Genomic DNA, 19,027 nt, shown 5'->3' on the forward strand with positions numbered 1-19,027 from the left:
TGAATTCACAGCTTTGCACAGCAGGTGTGGCTGCACATCTTTGCACCCCTAAATACACTTGCTCATCTAATCTGACAGATTAGACAATGGCACAAAACCCTCATCACCGACGTCTAAACAAAGACTTCATTTCAGAAGAGACAAAGCTTCATGCAGACCGTGTTACCACTAATAACTTTTCCGAGCGGAAAACAATGTATATTTTATTAATGAAAAACAAATTGCGGCAGGGAAGATGAATGTCTTGGCTTTTCTGACATTTTAAATAATTTGCTTTCCTTTCCCTTTTGTGCCTTTAATATTTACCTTCATATCAATCTTTATGCAATTTCGTTAATTAGCTATGGTGCTGGCAGCAAGACACCAAGGCATCGCAGTGCAGGACCTTAAAACCCACGTTGCAAGGGGAAAACCATTTTGCTCTTTTCTGGGAGTCAACGGTAGTGGAAAGTTGCTCCTTCATGAGAGCCAGGGAGGTAAGTGGGGCTTTGGGGCACCCACATGTTCGTGGCAGGGCACTGGGCGAAGCGTTTCAAGCAGGAAAAGGCAGCCTGGTTTTCTATTCAACTTTGGCGCAGCTGAACGTGAGAAAGTGAGACCGGGGCTGTGCGTGTTTACCATAAGGGAACGGCCTGAGCCTTAATGGGCTCGGGAGGCTTATTCCGAGGCAGCTGCGCTTATCATGAATCAGGAAAGGGAAATAGCAGCCCCGGTGCGCTGTAGGTCAGTCACAAATGTCGACTGCAGAGAGTCATAAATCTCTAGCGCGACTTCAGCCAGTGACTTGCAGAACCCCCTCCTAGCGTCTTCCTATAATTTAAAGATTACGTAAGGTATATCGTGAGTGTGTTCGATGAAAATATTAATTTAGAGATAAATCCTGTAAGTGCTCCGGGCCCGTGGCTTCTGCCGCAGCTACACTCCCGACAGGACAGGCTGCTAGTTTTGTCAACAGTAGGAGGTCGTGGAAGGCTGCCAAAGAAAACAAACCTTTTTCACGAAAATGCTTTCAGATCTAAGTCGTCACAGAATCTCTCCTGTACTGTTTTATTACTGATATTTAAACTTTGATATACTGTCTTTTGCTTGAGTCAGAAATCTTAATCGTAAAATGAACGGTGGCACACACACCGGAAAGCCGATTAATCACAGCGAACTCTTCCTGGCGAGTTCAAATAATTTTCTGTTGTTTTTGTTGGGGGGAGGGGGGGCCGGGGGAGGAGTGGGGGGGGCGGGGATGGTGAAAGTTGAAGCGTCAACTGTTTCACTTGTTTAATTTATTTGTTGTTTCCTGAAAGACATGTGACACGTATTGGTTTAGAAAAATCTTGAGCCTTGGAGAAAAATGACAAAAGTTTTCCGCTGAATGGAAAGTTTATTAATGATAATAATAAGGTACAATGTCATTTTCATTTGTCAGTACGGTATAATTGATCCTAAAATAAAAGTATTCTGCATCTGTCTCTGTGTAATTGGATCATGCTAAAATACGAGATAAAACACAAGTGGATATTCAGATTTGTCAGATACTTAACCTAAATTAGAAATTAACGCAGTTGAAACTATCGCCAAGGTAAGGGATGTGAAAGTCAACGTAACGGATTTCCAGAATCACCTCCCACTTGTAAGGTAAGCGTTGTGCTGGAGAACCGTTTGCTGCAAATTTCATCTGCATTTTCAAAGAGCCCTTTGTAGAAGCTAGGAATCCATGAATGGCCAGTGGTTGGAAAGGAAAACACTTGGCGGCTGTAGTTCCAAGCACTAAATTCTATGAAATGGGTACAGGGTACTACCGAGTCCATAGTCCATGTCCATCACTGTGATTCATAAGGAGATTTTTGTTGGACTTTTAGAGATTTTACCTTTTATAGTTATTGAAGCCCTAAAGATGTCTAAGAATAAATGCAAACTGAAGACAATACAAATAAGGATTTTGCATATTGTTAATGACATCCTGGAGTTGCAAAATACAGTTAACATTACAGTGTGCCTGGACAACGCAGGCAGAAACGTAATGAGAATTTAAGTCTCAATATTGGAAGTGTTGATGCAAAACTCACAGGTATCTCTCTCGCTCACTCCCTATTTTCTCTAGTATGGTTCAAGCGGTTGAATACTTATCTTCGCGTCTTGACCGGTTTTAAAAGTAACCTGTGCATGGAGAACTCTGACACCTTCGGCGCGGCATTATCAGCACAGCGATATCTGTAAGCTATGCATGGCCACCTTTATTGTTTTACTGTTTTAAAAGCTATGTTCCACTTTGAAATCACATTAAGGATATAAATTTCAACCTCAAAATTATGATTCTATACGACGGAGGCAGAATGTGTGCTTTGTAGCCCAAGATCCCTTTCATTTAATATTAAGCATTCATCCTCTCACATTTTTCTATTTTTGAAAACTATTTGAAATGAATAGACATACACCATAGGATCCTGGAGCCTGTAGAATCCCAGGGCCTGTGGCAGACTGAAGCCTAGCAGCCTCTTGTGCGGACGCTGCAAGCAGAATATTTGAAGTCGATGCAGCTTAGGAAGAAACTGATCTTCACAGAAAAGCCAGAATTTCTATTAAAAAAAAAATGTAAAGCCATTTTACCCCTAATCATAGACAAGCATTAAAGATCTTACAACATGGCTATGATCAGGCAATTTTGGGGGTACGCTTTTTAAGTGAAGACCAGCGTCTGCACAATTTAGGGTGAAGGACTGATAAACATCCCAGATAGACTCAATTTGAAAGCTATTAGCTATATGATCTTCCTGAGTCCCAGCCTGGCCCCTCCTTTAATATAGCTAAAATGAATTGAAAAGCACAGAGATTATTTGAATTGATGTGAAGTGTGCCTTGTTCCCGCCGTCTATGGCATGGCTGAGATTGGCCATCATGCATTCAAGTTGATTCCTTCCTATGCATCAATACAGAATACAAGCACAGACTCCTTTTTCTCTTTTATAATCATCGTCACTTACTTCTACCCACACATGGGGGAAAAGTCATCATCAGAAGGCATTAAGGAAACACAGACAAAGAGAGACAATATTTTTAATCATTCTACTAAACCAGTTGAGAGTTTCAATTCAAGTTTTAGCTGTGAATTAACTCTGTCTAGAGTTTTATGGGTCAGAGCAAATAAGATGCTTTTCCATTTGGTTAGCATGAGATAGAGAGTTCTAATACTATTTATCTAGCGCTAAAGATTGATTTTATGAATTGAAACTGAATCTCTAATTGCTTACCAGTAACAAACAGTATATCGCTGTGATGAAACACAGAGTTTATAAATGAGGATCAAGAAGAAGGTTTATTATACAAGTTGATGGTTCTCTTTTGGGGTGTTTCCCTAATATAGCTATGTTGCTAAGAATCTCCATTGAAAAGATTTTGCAATTACTAAATTTGATGGGTGATTAGGAATCTGTAATTATCATCACCTGACCAGAAAAAAGTTGGGCCTCAAAGAAAGAGGGAGAAGGGAGAAGGGAGAAGTATTGTGTAAGAGTTTGAGGACATGATTGGCAAAGTCAGATAACAGGAATTTTATGTATCTGTTGATACCCGTGAGTAAGAGTCAATAATTGTTGTTGTCATCCTATGACAAAGGTCAGCATTTTGTCACACAGGAAACAATTGTAGATCATTACAGGCATACCTTGATTTATTGCACTTTGCTTTACTGCGCTGCACAAATTCTGCATTTTTGTTTTTGTTTTTTAAGGTTTGTGGCAAATCTGCATCAAGCAAGCCTATCGGTGTCATTTTTCCAACAGCATTTATTCACTTCAAGTCTCTGAGTCACATTTTGGTAATTCTTGCAATAGTTCCAACTTTTTCATTATCATTATAATTGTTACAGTGATCTGTGATCAGCGATTACATCTCACTGAAAGCTCAGATGATGGTGAGCATTTTTGTTTTGGCACTGAAGTACTTTTTAATTAAGGTATGTACATTGTTTGGGGGGGGCACAATGCTAACGCACACTTAATACATTACAGTGTAGTGCAAACATAACTTTTATATGCACTAGGAAGCCAAAAAAATCATTTTGCTCACCTTATTGTGATAATTCGCTTTATTGTGGTGGTCTGGAACCGAGCCCACAATATCTCTGAGGTATGCCTGTATGTAGAGTTCAGGCATTATGTTATCTGTTGAGGTTAGAGAGCTAAGATATAGTCCTTACCTTCAAGAGTTTAACAGGACAATTCACAGCAGTTTCTGGATCCCCACTAAAACATCTGTGACCCTCTACGGTCATGGTCTGCAGCCCCAGTGAGATACATAGGGCTGCCCAGTCAGCTTCCTTACCCATTCTTCACTGCAGCTCTTTCAAACTCAGTCCCATCTTTCCGAGACATGTACTTTAACCCCAATCCATCACTCCTAGGAAATAACCTTTCCTCCCATTCAGCAGGGCAAATAGAAACTGTTGAGAGTCAACTCTTTCAACTCGCTGACCTCCAACAGATATCTACCCTGAATTCTTTCTCCCCTCTCTCTTGCTACTTGTATCACTCTACCAAAATCATTGCCAAAAGTGTTACACATGGATAAGTTTCAGTCATTCTCTTATTTAACCTCAGTATAAGTTGACCCTAGAAAGCACTTCGTTGTTCTTAAAAAGTATTTGTCACCCCTGCCTTCTCCTTCACCCCTTGGCTTGTTTGAACACTACTGTTTTCTCAAACTTTGGTCGTTCCGTCTCTTGGAACTTCGCCTGGTTATTTTCCCTTGTTTATCTCTTAAATATAAATGTTTGATGTGGTTCTATCTTTAAAGTGTATGAAAACATAAAGTCTGGTATAGCAAGACTGATGAAGATTTTGTTTGTTAGTGGCTAAAGAGATAAAAAGGGAAATCTCATTATTTTGTCTCATCTTATTCTTCACTGTATTTCAATTTCTTTTGTAGTCAAATATTCAATTAATGTCTATTGTGTACAAAGTATCGTACTATGTACTAAAGAAAGTTATGAAGGCTTTCTGCCGTGTCTACAGGATTAACTCTCTTATATTCATTATGTCAGGCTCACATAAGCCTTTGCGATCATTACTACCATGTGGCAGTCCCTGTGTGCTTCATAGCACATCATCTTTTGTTTTAGAACAGTTATGGAGCAGAATTTGGGCTCTCCTGTGAGCTTTTTAACAAACCCTCCCATGTCTTATGACATGAGTATATCCACACCTGTCAGTACTGCAGTTCCTACTCCAAGAATTTGTGTGGACTCTGAAAACTATTGACCCCTGAGGTTTTCTATAAAAACTGAAATACAAGTTCAGTGCTTCAGGCTGGAGGCAAACCATGGGAGGGGTTGAACCTGAGCTTGGACTTTTATGGAACAGAAACTCTCATAACAGTTTTAATAAAAATGTTTATATAATGGATTATGAGATGTCCTAGGCTGCTGGGGTTTTGTTTTTGTTTTTGTTTTATTTCACTCATGAAGACAGGAATTTCCTTAAAACACACACACACACGGTCACCTGGCTACCTCATTTGGTAGAACATGCAACTCTTGGGGCGCCTGGGTGGCACAGCAGTTAAGCTTCTGCCTTCGGCTCAGGGCGTGATCCCGGCGTTATGGGATCAAGCCCCGCATCAGGCTCCTCTGCTGGGAGCCTGCTTCTTCCTCTCCCACTCCTCCTGCTTGTGTTCCCTCTCTCGCTGGCTGTCTCTATCTCTGTCGAATAAATAAATAAAATCTTAGAAAAAAAAAGATGAAACAATAAAAGAAAATTAAAAATAAATTTGGAATTTTATCTTCTGAAAGTCTTTAGAAATCAGATATTTACTTTCTTTTTCATGGTCTGCACTAGTTAATGATAAAGGTCTCACAATCACATGCAATGATGATGGAGAGAAAAGAAGACTCAACTAAATTCCTCTATTCAATACTCTACTCTTTCATAGTCAGTACCAAACCGCAGGGCCAAACAGCAGAAGATAGAGATGGGGAAGTGGGGAACAATGGATAAGTAAAGATACTTGACTAGAGGAATAGACAGTAGAGGACATGCATTCCTGCTGTAATGACACTGACAGAGAAACTAGAGCAGGCAACACCTTCATTTTTATCCTTCCTTTCAAATAAGCTTTTTTCAATCTACCTTCACAGGGAAGAAGGACCAAATAAAGAGAATGCAGGATAGTAGTGATGGGGGTTGGACAGGGTTTTGCCAGGAGTCTAGATATCAGCTTCACAAATCTTCCTTCTTTGCCCCCTTTTAAGATCGCTATTGTACAAGACTTGTCATTATCCCTAATAACTACTAAGTTGATCATTTAAAACATCTTATCATTTAAGAACTCTTTTCCTTCATTGCTGAATCATCACAGTGAACTATAACAAAGCATGCTGTATACATAGTAAGGAGACATAATAAATATGTTCGGAGGGAAGCTCTTACAGAATAGGCAATTTTAATTGATCGTCAGAGTTAGAGACAGACATGAAAGGAAAAAGTGGGAATATGAGGATTCTTTTAATAGCTACAGATTTATGTAGCCTTTTATACATTAAAAATTTATGTTTACTATATATATGAAAAAAATATATATGTATGTATATATATGTGTGTGTGTGTATATATATATACATATTCATATATATATATATATATATGAATATGTATATAGTCTTTCTAAGAGAGTTAAAAAGTACAAGTAAAATGAAAAATTCACTAGAGGAGGAAAACAACAGATTCAAGCCAGCATAAAAATGAATCAGTGAACTTGAAGATAGGTCTGTTGAAATTATGCCATTTGAGGAACAGAGAAAAGAAGAATTTTTAAAAATGATTGAGTCTAAGAGATCCATGGGACACCATCAAGCATAACAACAAACACATAATTCACGTCTCAGAAAAGGAGGGAGAAGAAAAAGGGATAAACAGAATATTTGGAAAAAATATGTCTGAAAACTTCCCAGATTTGATGAAAATGTTAATCTACATATTCAAAAGCTTAATAAACTCCAAGTAGGAAAATTCAAAGAGATCCATATCTAGACATATCATAAGCAAACTGATGGAAGACAAAAAGAGAATCTTGAAAGCAGCAGGATAGAAGTGATATCATATAGAAGGATCCCCAGTAAGAATAAAAGCTGATTTCTCATCAGAAACCATAGAGGCTAGAAAAACAGTGGAATGACATAGCAAAGTGCTAAAAGAAAAAACAAATTCAAAAGTCTTGATGATCGATGATTCTATATCCAGCAAAACTCTCATTTAAAAAATGAAAGAGAAATTCAGACACTTTCAGATAAACTAAAATTGAGTTTGTTGCTAACATGTCTACCCTCTAGGGAATTCTTCAGACTGAAATAAAAGGACAACAGACAGTAACTTGAATCCAGACAGAAATTTAAAACACACACACACACACACAGAAAGAAAAGAAAAGAAAAGAAAAGAAAAGAAAAAAAAGAGAAAAAGAAAAAAACCACAAACAACTAATTAGTTAATAAATTAAAGAAATTTTTAAAAACTTGTCAACAACTCGGGTAAATATAAAAGACATAATAATGTACTTTTTGTTGTGAATTCTTCTTTTTTTCTTTGATTTAAAACAGAACTGTATAGATAATAATTATCCATCTGTCTTCTTGGACACAAAATATATAAAGAGATAACTTGTGACAATAAGAGCCTAAAGGGGGGGGGAAGAACAGAGTTATAGAGGAGCAAAGTATTTGTAAACTGTTGGAATTAATTAGTATTAATCTGAACTAGATTACTACAAATTAAAATGTTTATTGGAATCACTAGGGCAACAAAAAGAAAATAACTGAAAATACATATTAAAAGATATGACAAAGGAATTAAAATGGTACAATAAAATAGGATGAAAATAAAAGGATGGAAAAAGATATTCCATGCAAACAGTAATCAAAACACAGCTGCAGTGGCTATTAAATAAAAGACGAAATAAACTTTAGGACAAAACTCGTTAATAGAGACAAAGGAGGGAATTGTGTAATGATATAAGGGTCAATCTATGAAGAAGATATAACAATTATAAATATATATGCACCTCATAACAGGACTCCAAAATACACAAAGCAAAAAACGGACAGATTTGAAGGGAAAATAGGTCAATAATAACAGTGGTAGATGTCAACATGCTACTTTCAAAAAAAGCTAGAACTTGACAGAAGATCAATAAGCAAATAAAGGGCTTGAACAACAGTGTAAGCCACACAGACCTAATAGTGTAAACCAAATAGATCTAACCCAATAGACAAGTAGACATCGATAGAACATTCTGCCCAAAAAAGAGCAGAATTCACATTCTTCTCAAGAGCACACGGAGCATTCTCCAGAAATGACAGGATGTTAGGGCAATAAATGTAATATGATTGAAATTGTAAAAGTGTATTCTATAATCACAGTGAAATGAAACTAAAAATCAGTAACAGAATGGAAAATGAAGAATTCACAAATATGTGAAAATTAAACAACATGCTCTTAAATAACAAGAGCCAAAGAAGAAATCAGAAGAGAAATTAGAAAATACTTGAGAAAATACCAAAAATACTGAAATACCAAAACTTATGAGATGCAGTAAATGCAGTCCTTAAAGAAAAATAAGTGGTTTAAATATCTACTTTAATAAAAGAGAAAGATTGCAAATCAATCTTCCATCTTAGGAAACTGGAAAAAGAGGAGAAAACTAAACCCAAAGCAAGGAGAAGGAAAGAATAATAAAGACTAGAGTGGAAATAACTGAAATAAGAAATTAAAAAATAGAAAAACCAATGAAAACAAATATGCAAACCTATAAATATACTGATGAAGAAGAGAGAAGACTACTAAAATCAGAAATGACAGTGATAATATTACTTCTCACTTTGCAGAAATAAAAAAAGCAGTTATAAGAAACTACCATGAATAATTGTATTTCAACAAATCAGGTAACCTGGATGAAATGCACAAATTCTTAGAAATACACAGCCTCCAAAATTGATACAAGAAGAAATCAAGAAATACAAAATCTGGATAGAACTATTATAAACAAAAAGACTGAGTTAGTAATAAAAAAATCTACTAACAACAACAAAAAAAAAAAACCAAAATTGAAAATAAAATAACCCAGCACCAAATAGTTTCACCAGTGTATTACACCAAAGATTTAAAAGAATTGACATCAATCTTTTTCAAACTCCTCCAAAAAATCAAAGACAAAAATGTTTCTTAACTCATTCTATGAGGCCAATGCTACCCTAATTCTGAAGTCAAAGATATCACAAGAAAACTATACAAATCAATATTTTCATGAATATAGATAAAATACTAACAAGTAGAATTCAGCAGTATGTAAAAAGGATATGACATTACCAAGCGGGATGTATCTCAGGAATGTAAAATCTGTTGAACATATTAAAATAACAAATATCATATACCATATTAAAAGAATAAACACACACAGTCATCTTAATACACACAGAAAAAGCATTTGACAAAACGCAATGCACATTCAGAATTAAATACTCAACAATTTAGGAATGCAAAGAAACATCCTCAACCTGATAAAAGACTTCTATGAAAAACCCACAGCTAACATCAGACTTAATGGTAATGTAAACTTTCCCTTGAAGGTGAGGACCCAGACAACGATATCTATTTTCGTCACTTCTTTCAACACTGTACAGGATTTCTGGTTAGGGTATTTAGGTAACAGAAAGAAAGAAAGTCATCCACGTTGGAAAGAAAGAAGTACATCTATTTGCATATGGCATAATCTTATATATATAAAATACTAAAAAGGATTAGTGTCCAAAATATATATAAAAAATGTATACAACTCAACACCAACAGAACCCAAATGATCCGATTAAAAAGGAGAAAACATGAGTGGACATTTCTCTAAAGAACACATACCGATGGCCAATAGACACATGAAACAATTCTCAACATCATTCATCATCAGGGAAATAAAATCAAAACCACAATGAGATATCACTTCATTTGTCACAATGGCTAAAATCAAAAACATAAGAAACAAGTGTTGACAAGACTGTGGAGAAAAAGGAACCCTCATGAACTATGGGTGGGAATGCAAACCAGTACAGTCACTGTGGAAGACAGTATGGAGGGTCCTCAAAAAATTAAAAACAGAACTACCATATGATCCAGTAATTCCACTACTGAGTGTTTATCTGAAAATTACAAAAACACTAATTTGAAGATATATGTACCTCTATGTTTAATTGCAGCATTATTTACAATAGCCAAAATATGGAAAGAACCCAAGTGCCTATGTATAGATCAATAGATAAAGAAGATGTGGATATATACACAATAGAATATTACTCAGCTATAGAAAACAATGAAATTTTGCAATTTACAACAACATGAATGGATCTAGAGGGTATAAAGCAAAGAGAAATCAATGCATCAGAGAAAGGCAAATACTGTGTGATTTCACTCCTATGTGGAACTTAAGAAACAAGATGAATGATCAAAGGTAGAAAGAGACAAGCAAAAAAACCCAGACTCTATTAAATATAAAGAACAAACTGATGGTTACCTGAGGGGCATGGGTGGAGGCAATGGGTAAAATAGGTAAATGGGTTTAACAGTACACTTGTGATGAGCCCTGAGTAATGTACAGAATTGTTGAATCACTATATTGTACAACTGAAATTAATATAACTCTGTATGTTAGTTACGCTGGAATTAAAAAATAAAACATTAAAAAATTTTAAAAACACTAAAGAATACACACACAGTCAGACCTTGCAAATAAGCTCAGCAAAGTTACAAGTTACAAAATGAATATACAAAATTTCAATTGTATTTCTTTTTTTTAAATTTTTGATTATGTTATGTTAGTCACCATACAGTACATCCTTAGTTTTTGATGTAGTGTTCCATGATTCATTGTTTGCGTATAACACCCAGCGCTCCATGCAATATGTGCCCTCCTTAATACCCATCACCGGCCTATCCCAATCCCCCACCTCCCTCCTCTCTGAAGCTCTCAGTTTGTTTCCCAGAGTCCATAGTCTCTCGTGGTTCATTCCCCCTTCTGTTTACCCCCCCTTCCTTCTTCCCTTTCTTCTCCTACTGATTGCCCTGCTATTCCCTATGTTCCACAAATGAGTGAAACCATATGATAATTGTCTTTCTCTGCTTCTTACACTGTTGGTGGGAATGCAAGTTGGTACGGCCACTTTGGAAAACAGTGTGGAGGTCCCTCAAAAAGTTAAAAATAGAGCTAGCAATTGCACTATTGGATTTTTACCCCAAAGATACAGACGTAGTGAAAAGAAGGGCCATATGCATCCCAATATTCATAGCAGCACTGTCCACAATAGCTAAATTGTGGAAGAAGTCGAGATGCCCTTCAACAGACGAATGAATAAAGAAGATATGGTCCCTATATACAATGGAATATTACTTAGCCATAGGAAAGAACGATTACCGAACATTTGCAGCAACATGGACGGGCCTGGAGGAGATTATGCTAAGTGAAATAAGTCAATTGTATTTCTATACATTAGCCCAACAATTTGAAAATGAAATTAAGAAAACAATTATATTTTTAATAGCATCAAAGGAAAAATATACTTAGGAAAAAAGTTTGACCACAGAAGGGTAAGATGTGTATGCTGAAAACTACACAGCATTTTTAAATAAATCAAGAAGATTTAAATAAATGGAAAGATATCCTTTGTTAATGGGTTAGAAGATTTAATATCATTAAGATGGCAATACTCCTCAAATTGATGTACAGATTCAGTGCAATCCTTATCAAAATTTCAGGTTGATTTTTTTGCAGAAAAGGACAAGCTGACTCTAAAATTTATAATGAAATGAAAGGGACTCCAGATAGCAAAAGCAATCCTGAATAACTGGAGGACTCACATTCGTCTATTTTAAAACCTACTACAAAGCTACAGTAATGAATACAGTATGGTACTGGCACAAGGCTAAATATATAGATCAAGAGAATAATATTGAGAGTTGAGAAATAAACCCATTCATTCATGGTCAACCAATTTTTTATGGTCAATCAATTGTTGAGAGAAGTACCAAGAGCATTCAATGGAAAAGTAGAATATTTTCAACAAGTAGTTTCAGAAAAAATGGATATTCACATGTAAAGGAATTAATTTGGACTGCTCACACAACATACATAAACAAACTCAGAAAAGATCACAAACATAAATGTAAGAACAAATATGATAAAAATCTTAGAAGGACTCAGATATACAAATCCACATGACCTTGGATTTATCCAGTGTTTCCTAGATATGACCCCAAAAGCAAGAAATAAAAAACAAATTGAACTTTGTCTACATATAAAAATGTTATGATTCAGAAGACACTATCAATAAAATAAAAAGACAACCACAGAATTGGTGAAAATACTTGTGAATCATATATCTGATAAGGATCTGGTTATCTAGAATACAGAAAGAATTCTTATAACAGAAATACAAAACTGGTGAAAGACTTGATTAGACCATTACCCCAATGAAGATATACAAATAGCCCAAAAGCATGTAAAATGCCCAACATTATTCATCATTCAGGAAATGCAAATCAAAACCATAGGGAAATGCCACTTTATACCCACAAAGATGTCCATTAAAAAAAAAGAGAAAGTGAAAATAACAAGTGTTGGTGAGGATGTGGAGAAAGTGGAACCACACACATTGCTGGTAGAAATATAAAATGGTGCAGCTCTGGAAAACAGCGTTGGAAATTCCTCAAAGAGCTAAACAGAGAGTTACCATATGTCAGGCTACTCCATTTGTATGCCTGCAGCTAAGATAATTGAAAACGTGTTCACACAAAAACTGGTACATAAATGTTCATAGCAGGATTATTCGTAATATCTAAAAAGTGGAAACAATCCAAATGTCCATCAACTGATGAAAGAATAAACAAATGTGTTATATCCTTACAGTGGAATGTTATTTGGTAATAAAAAGGAAAGATGCCCTGCTGCATGCTATAAAATGGAAGATCCTTAAAAATATTATGCCAGTGAAAGGAGCCAGTCTCAAAAGACTAACGATGTTATGATTCTACTTACATGAAATTTCCAGAATAGGCAAATTCATAAAGACAAAAAGTTGATTAATGTTTCCTCGGGGGAAAGAGAAACAGGAGTAGGAGTCAATGTTAGCAGATACAGTACATGTGTTAGGGGTAGTGGCAATGTTCTGGAATGAGATAGTGGTGATGGTTGTACGACCCTGCAAATATACTAAACACTACTCAATTACACACTTTACACACTGTGATTTTTATCTCAAAATGATTGTAAAAGAAAAAATAAATAAAAAGAAAAATCATGGCACCCCCTTCAACCCAGATTGTCAAGTGACCGTGAAAAACAAAACTTTCCTACCAACCACACGGAACATAAGGGAGAAATGAATTTTGTTGTTCTGAGCCACTGAAATTTGGGATTAGTTGTTACTACAGCATAAACTAGCCTATCTTACTGATACAGCCAATAAATAGGAAATCCCTATATTCACCTACAAATTAAGTTAGAAAATCCATGCCCTTTCAAAACCCCCAAAGTTCAATCATCCTACATTTATCAGATTACATTTTTCTGTAGCAAGACAATCGTGATTCAATATAAATCTCTATGTCACTGAATATATATACCTATTTGAAAGTGCCGTGGAACTTAGTAAGGACCTTAAAAGCTGAAAATATACAGCAAATATCTGGAAAATAAATCTATCTGCAAATATTTGTTAAACATTTTCAAATGTTTAGCTTTTTTCTGTGATTTTACTTTTATCATTATCTTAGCAGGAAAGGAAAGATTAGATGCTGGGTAATTATGTTCTCATATGTCAAAAAATTACCTTTTGCTATTTTGAAAATTAAACCTCTTTCAGAGAATTCTAATATCCTTAATATTGATGCATAAATGTCACTATATCACATTTAAGTGAATAAAAATTGATACAAATTGAAATTGCACAGGGGTGATTAAGACGTACTGCATATACACCTGCCAAACTTCAATTTTAGAAAGCACTTCATGATTTTCAAATACAACCATTTTTCTCTATTTTCAAAAATCTTTACCAGTCAAAAAGAATTCTATCATCACAATAATTTTTATTCCAATTAATGGAATGAATTACATAATTATCATAGATGTAAATGTGTTTATGTTAATTGTGTGAGGTTTACATGTAGATCATTCCATGTCTTAATTTTCCCCTTAAAATTCACAGGAAGATATCTCCTCAGATTTGGGGGCTCTGGGTGGCTCAGTCAGTTGAGCAGCAGATTCTTGGTTTTGGCTCTGGTCATGATCTTAGGGTTGTGAGGTCAAGTCCCACTTAAGGATCAGTGCAGAGTCTCCTTGGGATTCTTCCCCTCCCCCCTACTCCTTCCCCTGCTTGCCCTCTCTCTCATTCTCTCTCTCTAAAATAAAGTATTTTTAAAAAGATTACATGTAGATAGACAAGGACTCTATGCCTAAAGAAATTATATCCCAGAAAATCAAAATTATGTCCCCAAATTTTAATATGCCTTGAAACGTTCCTGCCAGTGTCACAAATTTCATTCCCATCAAATAGTAGAATTTCCTATACTTGACTATCCTAAATAATTCTATTACTATTGCTATCCTAAATAATTATCATCGTCATCTTTCATTGGGCAAATCAGTTGTAATGGTATATTAAATATAAATGTGTAAATAAATCAACATGCTTCATTCTTTTGCTTAATACACTCCACTGTGGTTAGAGTAATATCCACAAAATATAGTATGGTCTATTCAAACCTGCATGATCTGGTCTGTACATGCAATCCCACTTCTTTCCAGAGCCATCAGATTGCCCAAGCCTTAGGGTCCTCCTCTTGTCCAGTAAATTTTTCCTACCACTCCCGATTTCACATGGTTGGCTCCCTCTCACCATTGTGGTCTTAGGTCAAATATCACTTCTGGACAGAGAGGACTTTCTCTAACTTCCTAACCAAAAATATTCCCATCACTCTCAATAATATTATCCTGTTTTATCACCTTTACCGGACTTACATAAATTTCCTGGTTTATTAGTTTACTTTTTTATTGTCCGTATGACGTCCAGAATGGGAGTTCTATGTGAGCAGACAATGACTACTCAGTGCTTCAAAGAGTGCTGACTTGCAGAATGAATGAAATAAGTGATATCTTGGATACCCTGGCTGTCTCTGGCCTGCCACACCCCAATTTTTGATGCTCCCCATCCCCCTAGTCAGGGCATGCACATCCTCACACTGAACTTTCCTGAGTCTTTCAATAATTCCTTTGTCAAACAGATAATCTCAATCTCAGAACAAAGGAGCTTCCGTAATCAGAGTCACTTCTAAACTGTATTAATAATCATCCATTTGCACTATTTATTGTTGTGCAAATAGTGACAGAAGTCTGGTCTGTACCCCATAGGTTGCTGCATGAAGTGTGGTTGCTTTCCTCGACCCCAGTAAGCATTCTCCACACTCATCTAAGGGCAGAATTTGGCCATGTGTGGTTAGTTGATTATAACAAACATATGGGGAAAATGGCTGAGAATGCTCAAATATTGAAACCATATGTTACTGCATGGGAAACTATGCCTTATTAAAAAACAAAACAAAAACTGAGAATCCAGCTAGAAACATACAGCTCAGAGCTTTTGCTTTCTGAGTTTAACTACCACTTAATTTATTCAACTGAAGACTTTCTTTTACAATGAACTCAACCTTTATATCTCAGACCAGCTTAATATTTTAACTTAGCAAAAATATTTTTTGGCTACAGAAGATTACAAAAATCACACAGCTTGCAAAATAGGAAAACTCGTCAGAAAGTAAAAGTATCCTGAATCCCGTGAGATTTTCGAAATTCTATTTTAAATGCCATGAAGACTTCATAGCTTTTCTCTATTCTGCTTATATAAATGGAGTTTTAGCTCCTTTTCTCGATTAACATCACATCATCTTCACAGAGGAATGCAGCAGACAAGAAACTTCAATGGCACATTTTTTTACGAGATATTATTCTTACAATTAAAGACTAAGAAAATTCAGAGAAGAATAGAACCACCACCGGCAGTGATACTGAGCATTACTAGAGGACCTCAGAACAGACTCAGACCCATTTTCTTTTAAATTTCAGACAAACCTCACTTAATTCCCTTCATCAAATCTAAGGTGCCATCACTTGTAAGATACACGACCACTAAGAAATAAAAATGCTGCCAATTTCACAGTGATCTGATACTCTCTTATCATATAAAATGTAATGTACTTCTTGATTTCAAAGAGTTTAAAATGTGAAAACATATACATGTTCAAATCAGTGAAGTATGCTAGTTATACCAACTTGAATTTTAATGTCGTGCCCTGCTACTAAGCACCAAATCCAAGACACAGTAAGAAATTTGCTTTTGGTGGACTCACGCTTCCTTTCCCATTTTGGTGCCTGTTCCCTTAGCTAAGGAGCTCAATGTTCCTTCTTCCTTCTTGCCCCTTCCCAATCACACACACACACACACACACACACACACAGCCCTGTCAGTCGTAAGTCTTTTCTGAGCCTTGCTTTCCAGAGAGAGCCAGTACGCCGTACTTTTCCTTCCAACTCCCTCCCTCCTTCTTGTCACTACTAGATACTGATCTCATATATTTTTTTGAGCTAGGAAACTCGGTAGTCAAAGATAACCGCATGATACCATTTCAATAATATTTGCATCTTAATGGTAGACTCCTAGAGTCACAAATTTTAGCCCAAATAGGCCAATCACTTACAGTGGATTGTGAAGTATAATGCAGGCTATATTTTAAGATATAAAGACAATTAATCCATGTAAATTATATCCTCATTTTGTAAAGGGAGGCAATATACTGTGGCAGACAGCATGATCTTTGGAATTTACTAAGACATTGTTTTAATACCTCCTATGTAATCTGGAAGTTGCTTAATATTTCTTACTCCCATTTCCTCACTGATGAAGTAAAAATAATGATAAACACATTCATAAATTTTATGAAAATTAATAAGATAAATATAAATTTTATAAGAAAATTTCTAGCATATCAATGTGTTCCAACAATATGATATAATATGGAGTCATATAATTGTAGGTTATATAATAGAAACAGATTCTATAGAATAGCTTACTTTTGAAACACTAATTGGGCCTAAGCAACATTAAGCACTCAAGCTCTACTAACTCTATGATAAAGTATTAATTGTTATTCTTGATGATTTTCTTTCTAACTTTGTATGTGTCGTTTAGATATTCTTGTGTACATATTAAAATCACTTACCTAAAGGTCTAGGCAGTTAAGTAACTGCTATTTCACACCATGGAAATTATTTGAAATTCTTTCATTTGTTTCCACATGACTGCAATGAGTACTGCATATCACTAAAATATTTTTAAATATTTGGTCATGGTGCTTTTCTAAGAAATTAAAAGCTGTGTTGCTTTGGGAATAGTATACCCCTACAATGAAACTGACAGACCTTTTGTGTTGGTAGCTTCGTATATTTCTCTGATTATTCTTGCCTTTTTAAATTGCCATTTTTCCTTTCCTCTTTATTCTCTCTATCTTGTCTTTAGTTTTGTCTTTTTATTAAATTAAAACCTCCTTCTTACCTTTTCATCATCCCTCTGCAAATTCCCAAGGTTTCCTTTGTCCCAATCAAACAGATAATCATTTATATCTAACCTTGTTTTCTGTAAATAGTTAAGAACCAAAACATATGTATTGATTAAAAGATTAATTATGTCCATATCCATGCTTACCTGTATCACTGTTGATTCTTTACAAAGTTCTGTATATAAATTCCTTTTCAGTATATGTAAATTCTCTCAAATTCAAATATTTGTAAGCAAGTCAAACTCCAAACATTTTTAAAGAGACAGAATGTCAATTCTAGCAAAGTTCTATTGCATGTCAATCCTGTAACGCACTGAACAGATTGTTAGACACTGAGACACAGAGGGTGCTCACTGGAAATGAAGGAGGTTGGTTTTGACTAGAGCTCACAGTCAGAGTTCTCTCAAAAGAGCTGGCTGCTTAATCACTATCTTTGGAGTTGGGCAGAATCAAAAGAAAGCATAGAACACAGTTTAGAGCAGGACTTGATGGCTATATCTGGCATAAATGAAGATGATATGAAGTTTAGTATGATTAAAGACACCAAAAAATGTGAGTATGAACATAAATATATATGTATCTGCAATTTTTCTCACCCTGCTTTCCTAAAGTACCACTGGTACTTCAAGCACTGAACTGGGAAGAGTAAGCTAACTAATAAAAAAAGGAAAATGCTTGGATTACATTTATGTATACTCTTTAATCTATACAAATAAATAAAGCTTTTCAGTTTCTTTTTCATCTAAAACAGTATTTGTTCAATTATCAGATATATAAAGACAATTTTTGGAAAGAAATACGTGTCAAAAATTATTCTAAATAAGATAAAAAATCTATTTAGAAGGACAAGACATCAATTATTAAGTTATACTGTAACATATTAAAATGTATATATCTTTAGTATGTTGAAATGAATAGACAAAACAAATAGTGATGTATTACTAGAGTTGGAGGAGTAAGAAACCGGGCAGGTTATGTAGACTGGGGAGGCTATACCTGTATTGCAATTCAAAGTCGTAAGGCTATAATAGCTTCCACAGGCAAGAGACTATCAAGAGAGAGTTGATAACAGGATGTTGAGGATTATTTACATTTGAGGACAAAAACATAGAGAAAAAGATAAATGAATTATTCAGAGAAGAATCGAGGTTATAAACGTGGAAGGGAAAAAAAAAAACAGGCTTTGTTGAGTAATACTGAGGAACCCCAAAGGAGGGGAATATACACACACATTTATATATATGAATGTGTGTGTGTGTGTGCATGTGTGTATAAATGTATATGTGTTTGTTCGTTTGTTTGTGGCCAATGGTCGTAGATTCACCTGAGAAGTCCAAGAGAATGAAGATCAGAAAAACACAAATGGATTCAGGATTGCTAACCTTAGAGAATTCAAT

The sequence above is a fragment of the Ursus arctos genome, unplaced genomic scaffold (assembly GCF_023065955.2).
Source record: "Ursus arctos isolate Adak ecotype North America unplaced genomic scaffold, UrsArc2.0 scaffold_5, whole genome shotgun sequence".
Taxonomy (NCBI): Eukaryota; Metazoa; Chordata; class Mammalia; order Carnivora; family Ursidae; genus Ursus; species Ursus arctos.